Source organism: Haliotis rubra, unplaced genomic scaffold (genome assembly GCF_003918875.1).
Source record: "Haliotis rubra isolate DU_JTF1 unplaced genomic scaffold, ASM391887v1 Scf927, whole genome shotgun sequence".
Classification (NCBI taxonomy): domain Eukaryota; kingdom Metazoa; phylum Mollusca; class Gastropoda; order Lepetellida; family Haliotidae; genus Haliotis; species Haliotis rubra.
This window is the reverse complement of record NW_025767665.1, coordinates 66307-88529: the sequence shown is the minus strand read 5'-3', so window position 1 is coordinate 88529 and position 22223 is coordinate 66307. Positions and strand designations below refer to the sequence as shown.

Sequence of the window (22223 nt, the reverse complement as noted above, 5' to 3'; positions counted from 1 at the left end):
GCTCCATGTATGACTGTAGAATTACAGTGCTCCATGTATGTCTGTAGAATTACAGTGCTCCCATGACTGTAGAATTACAGTGCTGTAGAAATTACAGTGCTCCATGTATGACTGTAGAATTACAGTGCTCCATGTATGACTGTAGAATTACAGTGCTCCATGTATGACTGTAGAATTACAGTGCTCCATGTATGACTGTAGAATTACAGTGCTCCATGTATGACTGTAGAATTACAGTGCTCCATGTAATTAGACTGTAGAATTACAGTGCTCCATGTGCTCCATGTATGACTGTAGAATTACAGTGCTCCATGTATGACTTACAGTAGAATGTACAGTGCTCCATGTGTGTCTGTAGAATTACAGTGCTCCATGTATGACTGTAGAATTACAGTGCTCCATGTGTGACTGTAGAATTACAGTGCTCCATGTATGTCTGTAGAATTACAGTGCTCCATGTATGACTGTAGAATTACAGTGCTCCATGTATGTCTGTAGAATTACAGTGCTCCATGTATGACTGTAGAATTACAGTGCTTCATGTATGACTGTAGAATTACAGTGCTCCATGTGTGACTGTAGAATTACAGTGCTCCATGTATGACTGTAGAATTACAGTGCTCCATGTGTGACTGTAGAATTACAGTGCTCAATGTATGACTAGAATTACAGTGCTTCATGCATAACTACACAATTTACGGAGCTGTTTGTTTACTTGTAAAATATAATGCATATGAAAGAATGTTTTAGTATGTTCTGTGATATTAAAACCCTTATGTTGTGGCATTTTTAAGGATCTGAAAACATACGTCTCTCTTCCCCTCAATTCAAAGGCAATGAAGTAATTTCCCCGGAATAAAAACAGATTTTCAAGATTCACCTGTATTCGCCGAAAGATGTCAATATGCACACCGATTGAATAACAGTAAAGACGCCGTGTTATAAAGATGGCACCAGTCAAGGTAACACGTTACGCTGGGAGTTGGGTGAAGCGGCTTACCAGGGGTTGGTCTGACACGGGGATCTATGACAGAAACAGTCAGACAGCCTCACGCTCCCTCATTATACCTTAAAACGTTTAACAGTGGCGCTTCAAGACGAGGAACGATATTGGCACACGTGAACTGCTTTAAAACCTATTAGCGTGCGGCAATGATGACAACATACCGCGAGAATTTAATACTTAGGTATTGACTTTAACTCTCACGGGAATTAGAGAACTCCTTAACACCTACAGAACTACATTGGCTTAACTCTGTCCCCCAGCTGCCGCTAGTCCCTAATAGCGTTACCACGAGTAGGTGGGGATGTAAGTAACGTGATTATCTCCCTCTCACTCAATATAGGTATGCATGAGTGCGTCAAACACAAGCCCACAAGTTCAGAAGCCCACTTCTATACCAGGGTGTCGGACATCAAGCCACAGACACCAACTTCCATGTAACCGACTGCAATCAGTTTAATATTTCCAAACATCCAAGGAGGCTAACCATTCATACCGCGCAATTACCGATTCGTCTCTCGCTTGTTTTTTTGTAGTAACCTGCAGGGCCCCGTTCCTCAAAGCGATCGTAGCGCTACGACAGTCGTAAGTCTATGTTAAAGTCTGGGAGTTACGATCATCTTAGCGCTACGATCGCTTTGAGGAACGGGGCCCTGTTAGATATACAATTCCTTGGTTCGGAGTCAAATGTCAACTTACTTACGTCGGATTAGAAGCTAGACCACACTGGTTCTCCCGGTTTGCTACAGTTACATTAACGATAGATTGAGCTAATGGTGCTGGCCGTTTTACTGAAGCATTGAGGCGTTCTTTTAGATGTCTTAAATATCCATGTCGCCACAGCCACGGTGTGTTTCACGTAACTGGTCCGTTAGCTGGACCACAGCAAATGTAGTTACTTCTAGTGAGTGCGTGAGTTTAGTTTTACGCTGCTTTTAGCAATATTCCAGCAAAATTACGGATGGGGATACCAGAAATGGGCTTCACACATTCTACCCATGTGGGGAGTCGAACCCTGGTCTTTGGTGAGACGAAAGAACGTTTTAACCACTAGGCTACCCCACCGCCCCACTCCGAACAGAAAACTGCGGCGGATAATTGTCAGATACTAGTATATAATGAAGGCTTTTACTCAATTGTGGTCATTAGTCGCTTGTCGATTTTCTGGTTTCTCTGACCCAACTCTCCACTTTCGTCACGTTAATTAGCCTAACAATAGTTATAATCGGGATAGAATTGATCTCCAATCAACTGAAGAAGCAGTCGCCTTTGATAGGATTCCTCGACTTTCCAGGAACTAGGTTACTGCTGGAACGCTTGTTATTTTTGTGAAGCACTTTCATCCATTTCTATTTACGATGAAGATTAGCTGGCTGCATCAGGCTTAATTGGGGATGCTTGATTAGACCAGTTGGTTACAAAGATCAAATGACTCAATTTTATTTCATGTCATTTGAAGTGGGCGATCTATTATGGTAAGATTCTGAGTTAGTACTGAGAGGGCTGAGATCCCTGGAGGACTTACTTTTTCAAAGAAGCAAACTATCCTGAAAAATCTACACTTTTGCATTTGTTGGTAAATGTTTTAGATAAATATATATAAAATTTTATTATGTCACAGTTTCCTTTGTCAACAGCTGCAGTTTAGAATCTGTTATTTTGATAGCTCTTTCATTACGAGACATGTCGTATGGATTATACAGTTAAACCAAATAGCGCCAAAGCACTGTAGATCACACGATTTGGGTGTTACTGGGCTCCTGTAATAAATTCTGATAAGAATCCCTTATGTGCATAAGTCGAAAACCCCACAACGTGACACAATGACCCAAAACATTTACTTCAGGTTACAAGAAAATTGCGGCCATTTAGCTAAAATATTGCTGAGTGCAGCGTTAAACAATAAAGAAGATATTCGAAGTTTCTTTATAACCGAAGTATTTTAACTCGCAAGTCAAATGAGTTTGAAATTTCCACACACAGCTTTGTGATATATTTTATAATAGCGACACAAACTGACACATGCCAGTTGATAGATATGGAATCTAACCTACATAAACGAAGATCAAGGCAAGGAGTCGCGATGATTAAGAGACTGATGTACACGGGTTATATGAAACCATTACACATGTTGGTACTTGATAGAACGTATAATGGAAAGGAAAGTTCAATCATTGTACACCCGTTAACAAAGGAAGTCCACTACAAATAGGAAGATTCCACACTAATATTCCAAACCCGTGACGCGGGGGCGAGTTACCTCCTCAGTTATTTTGTGATGAGGTCAGAAATTGACAAATGAGTGACACTGACGTGCGTTGGTGTCAGTAACAGCGTCCAACGCCATCAGCGTTTTTCTACAGCCCCTGGCTATGATGCGTCTCGGTCACATAGCGTTAATGAAAGCTGGCACGACTGTACTGGATCTGGCTTCTGGATGGTCAAGACTGGGAACATCAGAGAAGTTCACCCACGAGGACTTGTTATGTGTAATCTTTGCTACCACACATTTCCAGTTTAATGGTTTCGGTAAACACCTCGCTACAGCTGATATATTGTAGACATCACCATGTTTCATTAAAACACCTCGCTACAGCTGATATGTTGTAGACACCACCATGTTTCATTAAAGCACCTCGCTACAGCTGATATATTGTAGACATCACCATGTTTCATTAAAACACCTCGCTACAGCTAATATATTGTAGACACCACCATTTTTCAGTAAACACCTCGCTACAGCTGATATATTGTAGACATCACAATGTTTCATTAAAGCACCTCGCTACAGCTGATATATTGTAGACACCACCATGTTTCATTAAAGCACCACGCTACAGCTGATATATTGTAGACACCACCATGTTTCATTAAAGCACCACGCTACAGCTGATATATTGTAGACATCACCATGTTTCATTAAAACACCACGCTACAGCTGATATATTGTAGACACCACCATGTTTCATTAAAACACCACGCTACAGCTGATATATTGTAGACACCACCATGTTTCATTAAAACACCACGCTACAGCTGATATATTGTAGACATCACCATGTTTCATTAAAGCACCACGCTACAGCTGATATATTGTAGACACCACCATGTTTCATTAAAACACCACGCTACAGCTGATATATTGTAGACACCACCATGTTTCATTAAAACACCACGCTACAGCTGATATATTGTAGACACCACCATGTTTCATTAAAACACCTCGCTACAGCTGATATATTGTAGACATCACCATGTTTCATTAAAACACCTCGCTACAGCTGATATATTGTAGACACCACCATGTTTCATTAAAACACCACGCTACAGCTGATATATTGTAGACATCACCATGTTTCATTAAAACACCACGCTACAGCTGATATATTGTAGACATCACCATGTTTCATTAAAACACCACGCTACAGCTGATATATTGTAGACACCACCATGTTTCACCACCATGTTTCATTAAAACACCACGCTACAGCTGATATATTGTAGACACCACCATGTTTCATTAAAACACCACGCTACAGCTGATATATTGTAGACATCACCATGTTTCATTAAAACACCACGCTACAGCTGATATGTTGTAGACACCACCATGTTTCATTATGCACCTCGCTACAGCTGATATATTGTAGACACCACCATGTTTCATTAAAACACCTCGCTACAGCTGATATATTGTAGACACCACCATGTTTCATTATGCACCTCGCTACAGCTGATATATTGTAGACACCACCATGTTTCATTAAAACACCACGCTACAGCTGATATATTGTAGACGCCACCATGTTTCATTAAAACACCACGCTACAGCTGATATATTGTAGACATCACAATGTTTCATTAAATCACCTCGCTACAGCTGATATATTGTAGACACCACCATGTTTCATTAAAGCACCTCGCTACAGCTGATATATTGTAGACACCACCATGTTTCATTAAAACACCACGCTACAGCTGATATATTGTAGACACCACCATGTTTCATTATGCACCTCGCTACAGCTGATATATTGTAGACACCACCATGTTTCATTAAAACACCACGCTACAGCTGATATATTGTAGACACAACCATTTTTCAGTAAACACCTCGCTACAGCTGATATATTGTAGACATCACCATGTTTCATTAAAACACCTCGCTACAGCTGATATATTGTGGACATCACCATGTTTCATTAAAACACCTCGCTACAGCTGATATATTGTAGACACCACCATGTTTCATTAAAACACCTCGCTACAGCTGATATATTGTAGACATCACCATGTTTCATTAAAACACCTCGCTACAGCTTATATATTGTAGACATCACCATGTTTCATTAAAACACCACGCTACAGCTGATATATTGTAGACATCACAATGTTTCATTAAAACACCTCGCTACAGCTGATATATTGTAGACATCACCATGTTTCATTAAAACACCTCGCTACAGCTGATATATTGTAGACATCACCATGTTTCATTAAAACACCACGCTACAGCTGATATATTGTAGACATCACCATGTTTCATTAAAGCACCTCGCTACAGCTGATATATTGTAGACACCACCATGTTTCATTAAAGCACCTCGCTACAGCTGATATATTGTAGACATCACCATGTTTCATTAAAGCACCTCGCTACAGCTGATATATTGTAGACACCACCATGTTTCATTAAAGCACCTCGCTACAGCTGATATATTGTAGACACCACCATGTTTCATTAAAGCACCTCGCTACAGCTGATATATTGTAGACATCACCATGTTTCATTAAAGCACCTCGCTACAGCTGATATATTGTAGACACCACCATGTTTCATTAAAGCACCTCGCTACAGCTGATATGTTGTAGACACCACCATGTTTCATTAAAGCACCACGCTACAGCTGATATATTGTAGACACCACCATGTTTCATTAAAACACCTCGCTACAGCTGATATATTGTAGACACCACCATGTTTCATTAAAACACCTCGCTACAGCTGATATATTGTAGACACCACAATGTTTCATTAAAACACCTCGCTACAGCTGATATATTGTAGACACCACAATGTTTCATTAAAACACCTCGCTACAGCTGATATATTGTAGACACCACCATGTGTCATAAAACACCTCGCTACAGCTGATATATTGTAGACATCCCCATGTTTCATTAAAACACCTCGCTACAGCTGATATATTGTAGACATCACCATGTTTCATTAAAACACCTCGCTACAGCTGATATATTGTAGACACCACCATGTTTCATTAAAGCATTTATATATTTATCAACACGTGTCTCGGCGTATGCCAATATTCCCTTAATTCACATCTAGGAACTATTCATTGTGTGTTCCTTATCTTCAATTTCCGTTATTTCAACAGTGTGGTGGAACTGGATCCAAATACAGAGGAGAGTCTGCAGATTGGCTGAAAGTTTTCGATTAGTTTCAACGTTATTGATTACTGTTACATAGCAAAGTATATTTACAGATGAGATCATGCCAGACAAGGTTCAAGAACCTAATAGACAGACCCACTCTGTATCATACTTGAATATTGATACACAGAGCTGAAGGATATTGTCAATATGGCTAATAGTATGTTTAATTTGGAATTCTGTGGTTCTATTTTGTGAAGGTCTTTAGCGGATCGTCCACGCAATACAGCATTACGTGTCTTGGGGTTGCAGGGAACAGGTCTAAATGTGACGGACGGACAAGTGGATGGATTGATACTAAATCAAATGTAGAACAACACACCAAGATTACACTGTACAAGCAACTCACAGAACAGAAATTTGAATTATTTGAACGAAGAGAAATACTCGCTTGTACATGTTTCTGTTAGTAACCCGACGAACAATAGAATATAGCAGGGAATGTTTCGTTGTACAACTGGCCACCACCAGCTAGGGACTGGGAGTACCCTTAAAGGGAGACACTTGCAATGGTGAAGGGCGAATCACATAGCACGGGGGCGGACTGATAAGTTCTGAGACACGTGACAAGTCAGAGTCAGTGAAATAACCATGAATCTGTCAAGTTGAACAAAAACTTCCAGAAAGTGGCCATGAAGATATGTGTTCGGCGGCGGTCAGACTATCCAGTGATCAATAGCATGAGCATTGACCTACGCAATTGGGATACGATGACACATGTCAACCAAGTCAGAGAGCCTGACCACTCATTCCCGTTAGTCGCCTCTTTTGACACGTACAGGTTGCTGAGCCGCATCTTTACGAGTCCTCTTCCTACGCATGGTTTGCCTGTCAGAGGAGAGACCGGAAGTCCTGTGACGTCTACAACACCAGAAATGTTGGTGAGAATCCATGCTATGGTCATGACCGACGAGTATTGAATGACGACCAGTTTGGTAGTTTACTCGGCATTTCCCTCGAATGCATTCCAATGTCACAGCAACTTGGCAATAAATAAAGTGTAACCATCCTGGGTACAAAAGATTGCGCCACCTCATTAGAAACGAGGCACATCAATCTGGTGATAATCTAGTTGTTTTAAAATGACCTTAAAAGGATTGCAATGATTTGTGAATCTCGAACGACGACAACGACGTGACGTCAGACCAGCTTGAGGTTTTGGACAGACAGGACGTCCACGACACTGGGCTAACATCCCTCCAACATCGTTGGCAAATGTTCAGGTTAAGTCTTTATGTGTTAGGCTTAGCATTTATCAATCAGCCCTCTCAGATACGTACTAAGCACAAAGAAGAGTAAATTCTATTACACACACGAACGTATCACAGTATATTCGTGTGTTTCAGTAGTGTTTCGTGGCAATGATGTGATTACAATAAGCGTTTATTAGCAACCTCGTGTCTCGTGATTTCAACATAATATTGATCAATTCATCTGTGTAGGCATTCAATTCCAGCGCAGATACTTCAACAACAAACAACAGGTCCACGAATGTATGACATAAAAATGGTATTTGAAAATGACAAATGATTATTTTTCACGTTATGCTCGCTTCACTCCTTCCTGCCTCATTTGTTTCCGATGTGATTTAATGGTAATATGTTCGGTTTTTGTGAAAGAACCATTTAGTTGAGTGGAAACCTGGACCTCCCTGAAGTAGGTTTAAAGAGAGTGGAAGTAGGGACAGTGGAAGCTGCATGGACTGAAGTTATCATTGAAGTTGTAGTGAGGTGAATGTTGTTGCAGAAACCCAAGGCACCACGATTACTCTGGTAACACCTCGGTGTCGAAATCCATTAACTCAGCATGTCACTTAAGTCGATTGTACTGTAATTTTTCAGGAATTAATTAAGTTGACGTTATGCGGAATCAGGTTTTTCAAGCTTATTGCATTTATATAGTAAGTGCATCCGCCCGTGCGTGCCCGTATAAACGAATGCCGGTTTATAGTGCTAACTCATAAACTCATACCATGATTGATATCATGCCACTGATTAACATGAATATTCCACCCAGACACGGTATTAGGACTCGATATCGACCAGCCCATGCTTTATTCTCTCACTACCAGGCACCAACCAGGGTAACCATCCTTCAACGTTCTAACAACGACACCTTGCTTGTTTCAAACACGGATAACCACCAAGACAGAGCAAGTAGGTCTTATATGTATTATGTATTATGTCTGTGAACTGACAATTTTGCCTCATCCAGGTCGTCTTTACAGTAAGCAAATATCATGTTAGTGGAATCAGATCACCAGGTTCATGAAACAGTTTCACATGGCGGGGAACGCGCCTTTAATGTCAGTGTATATTGAACCTACAACGCGCGTTTGTCAAAGAACGTATATAATGTAATCTACACAGGGAATCTGTATAAACCGAACGTACATAATGTAATCTACACAGGGAATCTGTATAAACCGAACGTATTGACCCGAAAGTTCATTCCGTTTCGACACTTGCCCAAAGTAGTAGGACTTTCGTTAGGAAATGTAAGTTACCTGTTCCTAAAATATTTAAATCAATATACAGCAAACTATTTAAAAACCAAAAAGTGAGTTTGAACACATAACCATAACCGCGGCCGACATATCTGACACCGGGTGTTTATGGTCACGTTAGTGTGCGTCTTGCTGTCTTATCTAGGTAAACCATGACCAATCAACGTCCTCATACATCGAAGCATACTCCTTATAAAGATTATATGAGTTGATATATTTCATGATGTGTGTAACAACAAAATCGAATATTCGCTCTGGGGGAAAAATAGCCATCTCCGTATATGTTGCCTATTTTCCAGATAGATTCCTGATGACATTTCGCAAAATACAGCTCAGAGTTCGTCGGTTCTCGAAAAAAGTCTATATTTAATGATTGTTTATTATCGCATACTCCAGCTGATAGTCTATAAGGAGTAGGACTAGACATTACAGAGTGGAGGATAACGATTGTCATGCTCATGTCTGTTGATTTATCACGTGTGCTCTCATCACATCCTATATTATATCTTTATCTGTGACTTGGTCGTCTAGACAGGGGGTAGCCATGCTCTATTGAACTCACAGGAAACAGTTCACGATCCTTACGTGGCCACGTTACATCGGAATAGTTGAGTTGAGTTGGGCTTTACGTCACATCGGCATTATTTCAGCCATATAGCGACGAGAACAGGTCTGCAGTCATGAACATGAGTTACATCCGAATAAAGAAAACAATACAAAAACAATTTTACAAAACTGGTAAATCAACAAAGATAAGAAATCAAATTAATTCCTGGACGGCGCCTAGTGTCTACAGAAACAATGGTGATTGTCACTGTGTTTTGCTCAGGAGACGGTCAGAGCCCGATAACGCTTTGTACACAACAAAGCAGCTGATTGTTCATCTGAATCAGGCGGGGTGGGGAAATGGTAGAGGAGTAGACACCCCATGCCGAAAACCAGGGTTCAGTTCCACACATGAAACAGAATCCTTACATCCTGGTCCGTTATATAACTGTGATAATGAGTGAGTGAGTTTTAGTTTTACGCCGCTTTTAGCAATATGCCAGCAATATCACGGCGGGGACACCAGAAATGGGCTTCACACATTGTACCAAAATGGGGAATCGAACCCGTGTCTTCGGCGTGACGAGCGAACGCTTTAACCACTAGGCTACCTCCACTGTCCCTGGGATAATGATAAAATGGCGGCATAGCCTGGGGTGGTGGAATAGCCTAGTGCTTAAAATGTTCGATCGTCACGCCGAAGACCCGGGTTCGATTTCCCACATGGGTACAATGTGTGAAGGCCATTTAATGAGGTTTCACTCTGTAATATTGCTGGAATATTGCTAAAAGCGGCGTAAGACTTAACTCAATCACAATTGTCATAAATATTCCATCTAATTCAACGCATTCTGCAAATACTTAAAGTTAGATAGATCAACTCGAGAGTGAACACTTGAACTAAAACCACATACTCTATAAGACACTGTATCGACTACAACCATAATGTAAAACCACATACTCTAAAAGAAACTGTATCGACTACAACCATAACCTGAAACCACATCAACCACTAACAGTACCTTTAATTACATTAAAGACAAAATTGTGACACGCCCCCAGAGACAAAGTCAGGATACTGCAACACGTTATGATTGATGATCTAAAAGATGAAATATGAACGCGATTGTCAAAGACTCACGGAAGAGATACGGCCATACGACATAGTCTGTTTCAATGGAGAAATTACACGGGATGCTATTAACGAACCTGGTCGATACACACGCGCTGTTCCTTCACCGCAAGGCACGAAGACAGTGTAATAGAACAAATACTGTTATAAGGGGAAACCAGGTTCCAGTGTCCTCTTCGTATTCATTTTAGTGATTAGAATCGTTCATGTAAAATACAAGTGTCTCGAAATAGTTTTCAAAGAGAAACGAAGGCCGTCTATTCCAGGGTCATATATTACTTCGCTTGCCCAAATACTCACTTCTTTACAAATCGAAGGCGAGGACGACCGACCGGGTTAAACAAGATTACTAATTTGTTCCCCTTAGAAGTTTGTCGAGCTCTCTTTTCCTAATAAGGAAGTCGGAGAGAACTGAATTAGTCGTTCTGGTTTCCGTAAAGAATATCTGCATGAGTGACGGAAAAAAATCTACAAGCGAGCGGCACTGTCTGTATGTCTTTGTTATGTAGGAAATAGCGACACTCATCAGAGATGTCTGTGATGAACAGGCAACAAACCAAACGCTAAAGGGAATCCAGCGACCGCAATTACCAGATTAAAACACAAAGAAGAGCCAGATCCAATTTAGTAACAGTTTGATTAACTTACGCTTCACGTGAATGACGTTTACGTAAAGATTCCGAATTAACATACAATCGGATGTCTTTGATCAGTGCCGAGTCGACTCGACAGCTTGTGACGTCTACAGCAGTGTGGCCAATCGGTAATATGGAATACTGAAATATTCGGTCAACTTTCATCTAGTCTAATACACCTATACATGTACTGTCTCGACATGGCTGTCGGGGAATCTGGAGAGCCAGTACATTGATTTCACGTTTGAATTATTCACCGCATGGTTTCCGGTTTCGTTAATGTTGGCGAGAAATGTAAAACTAAGTTCATTCCAGATACAGGAAGGGCTAGACGGTGGCTTAATGAATAATATGGAAGCCTTTCAGGGATATTAAATCACACCTGAATGTAAGATCACCTTGACATGTACTGTCTTCCGTGCAATATACGCAAGGCGCAAGGCCTCTGAATTTCGCTTAAGTGACATTTACAGATTTAGAGAGAGAAAAGGGGAGAGAGAGAAAATGTGTTCGCCGCCGCAATAAAAATGTGGGTTGTATAGTGTCGAGCTTATACCTTCCCTAACGCCCTTCCGCCGGCTGTATGAGTTTAACATGACATGTTGACATGTATTTACGACCGTGGACGTCAAAACCTTCCATATAAACATACGTAATTAAAATCCACTAAGAGTGGAACGTAGACCAACGTTTGTTTGAGTTACGAGTTGTTAACACTTACATATCAGGACAAAGCAACAGCGCACGTTCGTTTAAAGAGTGATGAGTCAGTACGAATTAAGTCCATCCTAAAGTGAACGACTACTTCCATTAGTGTAACTGTTGAAGATCACCAAACTAATACCCTGTATCAGGCCAGTTTTAATAGAGCTGGATACTCAACACTATAATTGTCACACTGCATAGTGTCATTACCGCTAAGGCAAAATCAATTGCAGCTAAACACTTGCTCAAACAATAAGGATAAGAACAGCCTACAGGCGTATGTTATTAATCGAGAGTACCTACCTTTCACAGGATGTCTTCTCTGTAGTTCACAAATCCAGGTCCCCCACACACGTCGCTGTGAGCTTCAGCCTGAACTGCAATGTGAAGTTATTTGGAATGAATATGGATAGCAAGCTTACGTTGCTGATCGATGCCACGGCCTCTCAACTCTACCCTGCTTACCTACAGAGAAGGATGGCGTCTTGCTGCGTGATTACATCGATTCCACTTTCTGGCATTCACTGGGGTCTCGACATTGCACACCGACAATGAACAGTCATCCCTATTATGTACGTCGAATGTGGAGTCGAATACAGAGATATGAATAGTAGCTTCTTCAGCAGAGGCTGATCAGACACAAATAACATAACCCGCTGAACCCTCAACATGAGCATGCAAACAAATGACGTCCTTAACATCGTGATTAGTCTCGTTAATGTCGCGGCACTGTTCTGATGCTTTATCACGGGCATGGACGTAATAAACTGTTGAAGCGTGTGTAAGTATTCTCAATGTACATTTGCTGTTGGTGTTGAAAGTGCTTACTGATACTTAGTGTCATCCCTTCGTTCGTCCAAGTTCCAAAGTGATCAGTAAATAACTACCGACAACTGAGGCTGTTGCAACATTTCCTTCTATACCCCCATGGGTACAATACGCGAATCCCATTTCTGGTGTCCCAAGCCGAGATTTTGTTGGAATATTGCTAAAGCAGCGTAAAACTAAACTCACTCACTCGCTTCTTCTATATTACCATATGCAAAACGTAGAACACTATCGCAAATCTAAGTTTTATGCGTCATAGGCAATGACAATGAACTTCAAGCAAGTGGGAAAAAGCTACCTTGAAATACCTTGTTGTCTTACGCAAATCTTTCAGAGTCAAGGACGTACTTCACGCATTTTCACCATTTGGAAAGAAGTGTAAGCTGTTTTCTGCTGTAGATGTTTTACAAACTACGTGTTGTTAAACCAGTCTTTATGAGTTTGATAAATCATTAACCTGCCACCATTCAAAGCAACTTCGGAGTGACTTGGACCATCATCCTTGAAACGATGTGAGGGTGAGTTTGGCGGCACAAGGAGTGTGAAACCCACTGAGGATGATAATCAGACAAGAAATGGAAGTATGGATAGGTGTCCACGTCACAAACACCGCAGAAACTATATATACGGTTCGTCGATAGAGGACCCGTGGAGCCCCGGGTTAGAATTAATCTTCAGTAACCATGATTGTCGTAAGAGCCGACTGACGGGATCGGGTGGTCAGGCTCCCTGACTTGGTTGACACATGTAATCGTATTCCAATTGCGTAAGTCGATGCTCATGCTGTTGATCACTGGATTGTCTGGTCAAGATTAGTTACAGACCGCCGCCATAGAGCGGGAATGTATTAGCGGGGTGCGGCGTAAAACTAAAGTCATTCACTCACTCGTCGAAAGAGACTATCTACGTCACTAGTAATACCACAGACTGAGCGTCGCAGTGAACTTAAGTTTAGTCCCGTGAACTAATAACGACATACTCCATACCAGTTCGCAATCTGAAGTTGCCGTTTCCGTGAACTAATAACGCAGTGAACTAATAACGACATACTCCATACAAGTTCACAATCTGAAGTTGTTTCTGTGAACTAATAACCATACTCCATACAAGTTCACAATCTGAACTAATAACGGCATACTCCATACAAGTTCACAATCTGACTTTCAACTAATAACGGCATACTCCATACCAGTTCACAATCTGAAGTTGCCCTTTCTGTGAACTAATAACGACATACTCCATACAAGTTCACAATCTGAAGTTGCCCTTTCTGTGAACTAATAACGGCATACTCCATACAAGTTCACAATCTGAAGTTGCAGTTTCTGTGAACTAATAACGGCACTGCATACTCCATACAAGTTACAAGTTCACAATCTGAAGTTGCCGTTTCTGTGAACTAATAACGACATACTCCATACAGTTCAGTTCACAATCTGAAGTTGCCACAATCTGAAGTTTTTCTGTGAACTAATAACGACATACTCCATACAAGTTCACAATCTGAAGTTGCCCTTTCTGTGAACTAATAACGGCATACTCCATACAAGTTCACAATCTGAAGTTGCCCTTTCTGCCCTAATAACGACATTTCCATACAAGTTCACAACTAATAACGACATGACTAACGACATACTCCATACAAGTTCAAGTTCACAATCTGAAGTTGCCGTTTCTGTGAACTAATAACGACATACTCCATACAAGTTCACAATCTGAAGTTGCCCTTTCTGTGAACTAATAACGACATACTCCATACAAGTTCACAATCTGAAGTTGCCCTTTCTGTGAACTAATAACGACATACTCCATACAAGTTCACAATCTGAAGTTGCAACTAATAACGTTCACAATCTGAAGTTGCCCTTTCTGTAACGACATACTCCATACAAGTTCACTAATAACGACATACTCCATACAAGTTCACAATCTGAAGTTGCCCTTTCTGTGAACTAATAACGACATACTCCATACAAGTTCACAATCTGAAGTTGCCCTTTCTGTGAACTAATAACGACATACTCCATACAAGTTCACAATCTGAAGTTGCCCTTTCTGTGAACTAATAACGACATACTCCATACCATACTCCATACAAGTTCACAATCTGAAGTTGCCCTTTCTGTGAACTAATAACGACATACTCCATACAAGTTCACAATCTGAAGTTGCCCTTTCTGTGAACTAATAACGACATACTCCATACAAGTTCACAATCTGAAGTTGCCGTTAACGACATACTCCATGAACTAATAACGACATACTCCATACCAGTTCACAATCTGAAGTTGCCCTTTCTGTGAACTAATAACGACATACTCCATACCAGTTCACAATCTGAAGTTGCCCTTTCTGTGAACTAATAACGACATACTCCATACAAGTTCACAATCTGAAGTTGCCCTTTCTGTGAACTAATAACGACATACTCCATACAAGTTCACAATCTGAAGTTGCCCTTTCTGTGAACTAATAACGACATTTCACAATCTGAAGTTGCCGTTTCTGTGAACTAATAACGTCATACTCCATACAAGTTCACAATCTGAAGTTGCCTTTTCTGCACTATGCAGTATTTTCATCATCTGTTTTACCCAGCGGCCTTTGTGGTAGAACTGTCATTCTCTCATATTCCATCACAGAAGTAAAAGTGTTGTTTAGAATAACAACGAACCCTCCACTCTACTCTCTTTAATGGAACCGTTCCCAGTAGTAAACGCCGCGGGAGTACGATTTTGGGAGTTTCATTAAAGTTATTTGTTCGTAGGAACATGCCAAAAGAGATTGCGACTGGCTTCTGATACTTTGTACGCTATCAACCGCCAGAGACCCACCTAAACTGTTATGTCTGCCATACCCTTACATCATCTCGTGTGCGATGGGGTAGTCTAGTGGTTAAAGCGTTCGCTCGTCACGCCGAAGGCCCGGGTTCGATTCCCCACATAGGTACATGTGTGAAGCCCATTTCTGGTGTCCCCTGCCATGATATTGCTGGAATATTGTTAAAAGCGGCGTAAAACTAAATTCACACACTCACTGAATCACCTCTTGATGTCCGTCCGTCACATCTACTAAATCAAACCTTGATGTTTGCCACATACACTTCCTCGACAAACCTTCCATATCCCCATATGTCAACTGAGGTACACCCCTTAACCACCCCGCTTGTTGTACGTGTATACTGTAAGTCTGTCGTAACCAGAGACACCGGTCAACTGGTTGTGTTCTATACGAGTTATAGCAAGAAATGAACGTCAAATTTGTTATACCAATAAGAGCAGCTTCGCAAATAGCAAACCAACGTTCCGGTCAATTGTTTTCCGCCTGTCAGATATCATTAAAACCAAAATAGACCAGTAATATTTTATCAACAGTAAAATCTAAACCAAACAATCAGGATCGTTAATCAATCTTACTTCCTACGAGACAGATTTCATTTGGGTTGCAAAACACCAACCGATGGCTCGCCAATATTTCTATGGACTTTTATTAGGTAATTCATCAACTGAATGGACGTTTTGTTTCTCACTGAAGCCGTTTTGTTCTTCCAGTCATTTTAGATCGTATTAATTGTATCCAGCTCTGATTAGTGATTGGATGTGCTATAGGTAGCAGGTACAAGATGAGGCACTAACTCAGCCATAACCTTTGTTGTTTAAAGTCAGAGACAGGTGCGAGACCTAACTAATGGAAAAGTACAATTAAACAGCTGCTACTGATACTGCCCATCGGCCTTTAACAACCCCAGGAATCCGTCTCAGCTGATAATCAAGTTCGGAAGAACTCGTATAATGGCGTGTAGAGAGAAACACGTTGATATTATTGGCCAGGATGAGACGAAATGGTTCTCAGTTTGAGATCAGTGTCGGTTCCAACTATACAAAAACTCCTATTGAACTTTCACAGTATTCAGTGCGAAATAGCATTAGCCCTGTAACGAAGTCAGCGTCTTAGGGTGGAAGAGTAAATACATCACGTTACTCAGTAATTTAACCCTGTCCTTCCTCACTCGATTATGGTAAATAATCGCATTCTCTTAAAGCAAAGTCTATTCCTACGGTCAAGCTCCTAACATCGACTGACCAAAGACATAAGTACCGTATCAGACGTATTAAGCGCTAAAATCCCCGCTTACACTTCTCCAAAGTATCCCACTTACATTTCTCCAAAACAAAATTTCAAGGGTTTTCTATTACGATGACACGTAAAGATTTACTCCCCTTCATGATGGAGTTCTAAACAATAATGTAGTCACAGCAAAGGTAAACAGTAAGCCTTGTGAAACCTTTATGCCCCCTGTGTAGTTAATACGTCGACTACGGTAAAGAATATATAGGCTATACCCGAATACTTTGATCAGGGCCAGGGCTTCACGCTGATGAGATTAGCATTTGTGGCAATGGCACACAAGCTCACTGCAGCTTTTGACATATGAAACAACTACCGAGTCTGTAGAATTAATGGAACTTGGCACCGACGTCGATGTGAGGAGCTGTATGTAGTATCCACACAGTGTCCAAGTAGGATTTGTATGTCAAGTCCTTTTACCAGAGTGACCATTTTCATAATGAAATAAGCTAATGACTGGCAGTGTGAGAAGTTCAGCGGTCAATGTCGACATCCATCCTCTGAAGGCAGCAGTATATACGTGTATAATAGCTCCCGTGTCACTTCTCTTCATTCGCTGCTTCGATGGTTTATCGATAGGAGAGCGACGGTATAATCTAATTGGAACTTGTGCAAGTTCAACAGTGGAAACAGTTTGCACGCTTGATGTACACAGCTAATGAAAACTGAATTCAAAATGAAAGCACAGCTATGACTCATATTCTGATAATGAAAATTAACCAACGGCCGTGCACAATTATTGAAGAGATTTACTTGGGCATTAGCTGACATTACATTGATCACGAAACGAGGGTTAAGTTTTGCGTGGGTCTGACACGAATTTAGTAATGTCGGTATAATACACACATTGATGTACGTATCTCTTGTTTATACACACATGGAATGGCACGGTTGGACGCACGTGGTAAGATATGTCAGGAATATGATATTGGGTTCGAATCCCTGTCTCGTCCTGATTATATTTCGTGGTTTGACAACTTGCTTGAGAGTTTCAGTTGAGCAGTAAGGTCCGAGTCTAGAAACCCCGGGCTTTCTTCCCACATCAAACAGACAGAAATTCCTCATTTTGTAGGTTGAGATGAACTGCAGGATCGTCCTCAGTTGAGCGGGATATCATTCCTTTCTATATTTGGGTTTGTTTGCTTCTTGTTAAAGCACCTTTCCATCTATATGACGGTGGTCTGTAGATAATCGAGTCTGGACCAGATAATCCAGTGATTGACATCATGAGCATCTAACTATGATGATATAATGACATGAATCAACCAGGGTTGCGAGTCTGACCACCACCCGATCCCACTACTCTCGCCTCTCACGACAAGCACGGGTTGCGGAAGACCACTTCTAACCCGGTAACTTTGTGGGAAATGACAGGTATACACGTCAGACACTACTAATAATAACTGTCTCACAACTGATACAGGCACCAAGTAACCAAAAGTTTTTATACACTGTCATGTCAGATAAAGTATTGTAGGTCACAGGAAGATAACGTGTCTGATCGTACTATGGAGGTCATAGCACAGAAGTTGTACCGACTAGAATTGACCCCACAAGTCACTCTTATCACGTATACCTCACAGATAGTACCCATATACACACCATGTAAGGCAAACAGATAGTTTAGGTGTACAATGTATACACCACATAAGGCAAACTGATGTTTCTACCCAGTATGGCTAACTGAGATACATGTTTTACCAGATATGGCAAACATACATATGCATCAACAACACGTGCAAACAGACATACATGTATTCACCACATGTGGCAAACAGACATGTATCTATCAACCGCATGTGGCAAACAGACATGTATCTATCAACCGCATGTGGCAAACATACATATGTATCAACAACATGTGGCAAACAGACATACGTGTATCGACCGCGTGTGACAAACATACATACATATATCCACCACATGCTACAAACAGACATACATATATCCACCACATGTGGCAAACAGACATACATATATCCACCACATGTGGCAAACAGACATACATATATCCACCACATGTGGCAAACAGACATACATATATCCACCACATGTGGCAAACAGACATACATATATCCACCACATGTGGCAAACAGACATACATATATCCACCACATGTGGCAAACAGACACATATATCACCACATGTATACATATATCCACCAAACAGACAGACATACATATATCCACCACATGCTACAAACAGCAAACAGACATACATATATCCACCACATGTGGCAAACAGACATACATATATCCACCACATGTGGCAAACACGCATACATATATCCACCACATGTGGCAAACACGCATACATATATCCACCACATGGCAAACAGACATACATATATCCACCACATGTGGCAAACACGCATATATATATCCACCACATGTGGCAAACAGACATATGTGTAAACAGATACATATATCCACCACATGTGGCAAACAGACATACATATATCCACCACATGTGGCAAACAGACATGTATCACACCATATATCAACCGCGCATGCTACCACAAACAGACATACATCAACCGCATGTGGCACCACATGTGGCATAATCGAGACATACATATATCCACCACATGTGGCAAACAGACATACATATATCCACCACATGTGGCACCACATGTGGCAAACAGACATACATATATCCACCACATGTGGCATACAGACATACATATATCCACCACATGTGGCAAACACGCATATGTATCCACCATATGCACAAACAGACATATATATATCCACCATGTGGCAACAGACATACATATATCACCACATGTGGCAAACAGACATACATATATCCACCACATGCATGTGGCAAACAGACATACATATATCCACCACATGTGGCAAACAGACATACACCACATATCCACCACATGTGGCAAACAGACAGATATATCCACCACATGTGGCAAACAGACATACATATATCCACCACATGTGGCAAACAGACATGTATCTATACAACCGCATGTGGCAAACAGACATGTATCAAACAGACATACATATCACCACCGCATGTGGCAAACATACAGACATACAGACATATATCCACCACATGTGGCAAACAGACATACATATATCCACCACATGTGGCAAACAGACATACATATATCCACCACATGTGGCAACAGACATACATATATCCACCACATGTGGCAAACAGACATACATGTATTCACCACATGTGGCAAACAGACATGTATCTATCAACCGCATGTGGCAAACATACATATGTATCAACAACATGTGGCAAACAGACATACGTGTATCGACCGCGTGTGACAAACAGACATACACATATCCACCACATGTGGCATACAGACATACATGTATCCACCAAACAGACATACATATATATATCCACCACATGTGGCAAACAGACATACATATATATATCCACCACATGTGGCAAACAGACATACATGCATACCATACCATGCTAGTTTGGACTCACCTCGCCAGTATTCACGTCCGGGTAAAGCCGCTATTGCCACAACCTCAACAACATCTGTTGACAGTCTGAATGCCTGTTATTTCAAAGGGCTCATACCAGTCATTTGCTGGAAAATTAATATGTAAGTGTACGTGGCAGTAAAAACTATCTCAACAATAAACCGATATTGATATTCATGCCTTGCATTCATCCCACTACAGAAATACATCCATTAACGGTGAAACTATATGGCATGAGAGCAGGGCGTCTACATACACCTAACATATTATGCTGAAGTACCGCGACACAAAACAAAGCCGTTCTTATTTCCATTTAACGAAGTCACACTTGTCCACATCTGACGATCAATACTGGACTGTGACGTCGATGGTCAGTTCCCGTTATGACTTTTACCTGACATGAGCTCATCACGCATATTCGAGTGGCCCCGTAGTGCACTCTCAAGCATATTTCGACTCCTGCATCAGCTATTCGAATGTGTAATGCAAGCATGAGTCGTGAGTTGAGTTGAGCTCACATCGGCATTATTCCAGCGATATAGTGACGAGAACAAGTCGGTATTCATGGATATTTTTTCAAGTACAAAGTCCAAATGACTTTTAGTTTATAAACAAATATATTCAATGCATTATTATTTACAAACAGAAACCGTCACAGTACCAAATTGAAAAACAAGCAATCCGTCATTCACATTACATAGTTACATTACATTACATGTACAATTTATGGTACAGGTCGACTTCCTCAGGTAGCTAACAATGAGATGCCCATCGAGTCGTGAGTGAGTTTGGCTTCACGCCGCTTTTAGCAATATTCCAGCAACATCACGGTGGGGCACACCAGAAACTGGCTTCACGCATTGTACCCATATGGGGAATTGAACCCTGGCCCTCGGCCTGACGAGCGAACGCTTTAACCACTAGGCTATTCCCCCGCCCCGAGAGTCGTATGAACTGTATTGTAGTTTTATCATGTCATCGTGACTTAGCACAGGGTGACAGCAAGGATAGGCACAAGTATCAGGTGTTTACCACTTAGGTTAAACGCAGCGGTCAAAGCTTTCGCTCGTCACGCGAAGACCCGGGTTCGATTCTCCGCCGTGATATTGCTGAAATATTGCTAAAAGCGGCGTAAAACTATACTCACTCGCTCGCTCACTTATTGTTAAACACGCGTTGTACGTATATGGTGCTAACATAGATTAGAACCCGTTCATGGTTTCAGGCGTCCTGAGGTGTGCAAGGATCCTGTGATAATTAGCTGAATTTGAAGTTTCGCCACGATTACGACCCTTGGGTTGTTCGTGGGTTTCTCTAAAGTGGTTAACGTCTTGTTAATCATAACTGATAAATATGAATTATAAATAGTTTGGGGTTTTAATCCAACAGTAAGCAGCGACTGCGTCATATAAGCGTCAAAAGCGGCTCTAGACCCAATCTAGGGCACTCAAAATTACTCTTTACATTATAAGCAAACACGTTTCACGTCTGTCTGATAGCACTATATAGCACGTTATTATGAACCCTATGCACCGAAACGGATTTAATTTGTTAGCATGATTCTATTCATACATGCTGCTTAAATGATCTTGCTCATTAGATAGCTTATATTCATACAGGTGTTCGTATAACAACGCAACACATTAACATACCCTACAAAACAGCCCCCGAGGCATGAACGACGACTTGATAATGTGCTTTGATAAGCGGTGAAATTCATTTCGACAATACTGACGCGAGGACCGCTGATAGCCAGGAAATGCACAGGCTGTCTGCGTCAGTCCAATGTAATGGAATTCAAATTATTAACAACCGAGGTAAA

The 22223-nt window shown here is 41.1% G+C and overlaps 1 protein-coding gene across 2 annotated transcripts in view; it reads right to left on the bottom strand.

The window, feature by feature from the left end:
* LOC124264479 overlaps nt 1-22223 on the bottom strand; it is a 64431-nt gene that overhangs the window by 18444 nt on the left and 23764 nt on the right. Inside the window, exons 2-3 of one of the 2 annotated variants that reach the window (XM_046699218.1) lie at nt 20403-20508; nt 12282-12355 (exon numbers count right to left, since the gene is read on the bottom strand). The gene's annotated coding sequence lies outside the window, so the exon portion shown is untranslated. The remainder of the gene's footprint in view (nt 1-12281; nt 12356-20402; nt 20509-22223) is intronic. The other variant, XM_046699219.1, reaches the window with a different exon arrangement.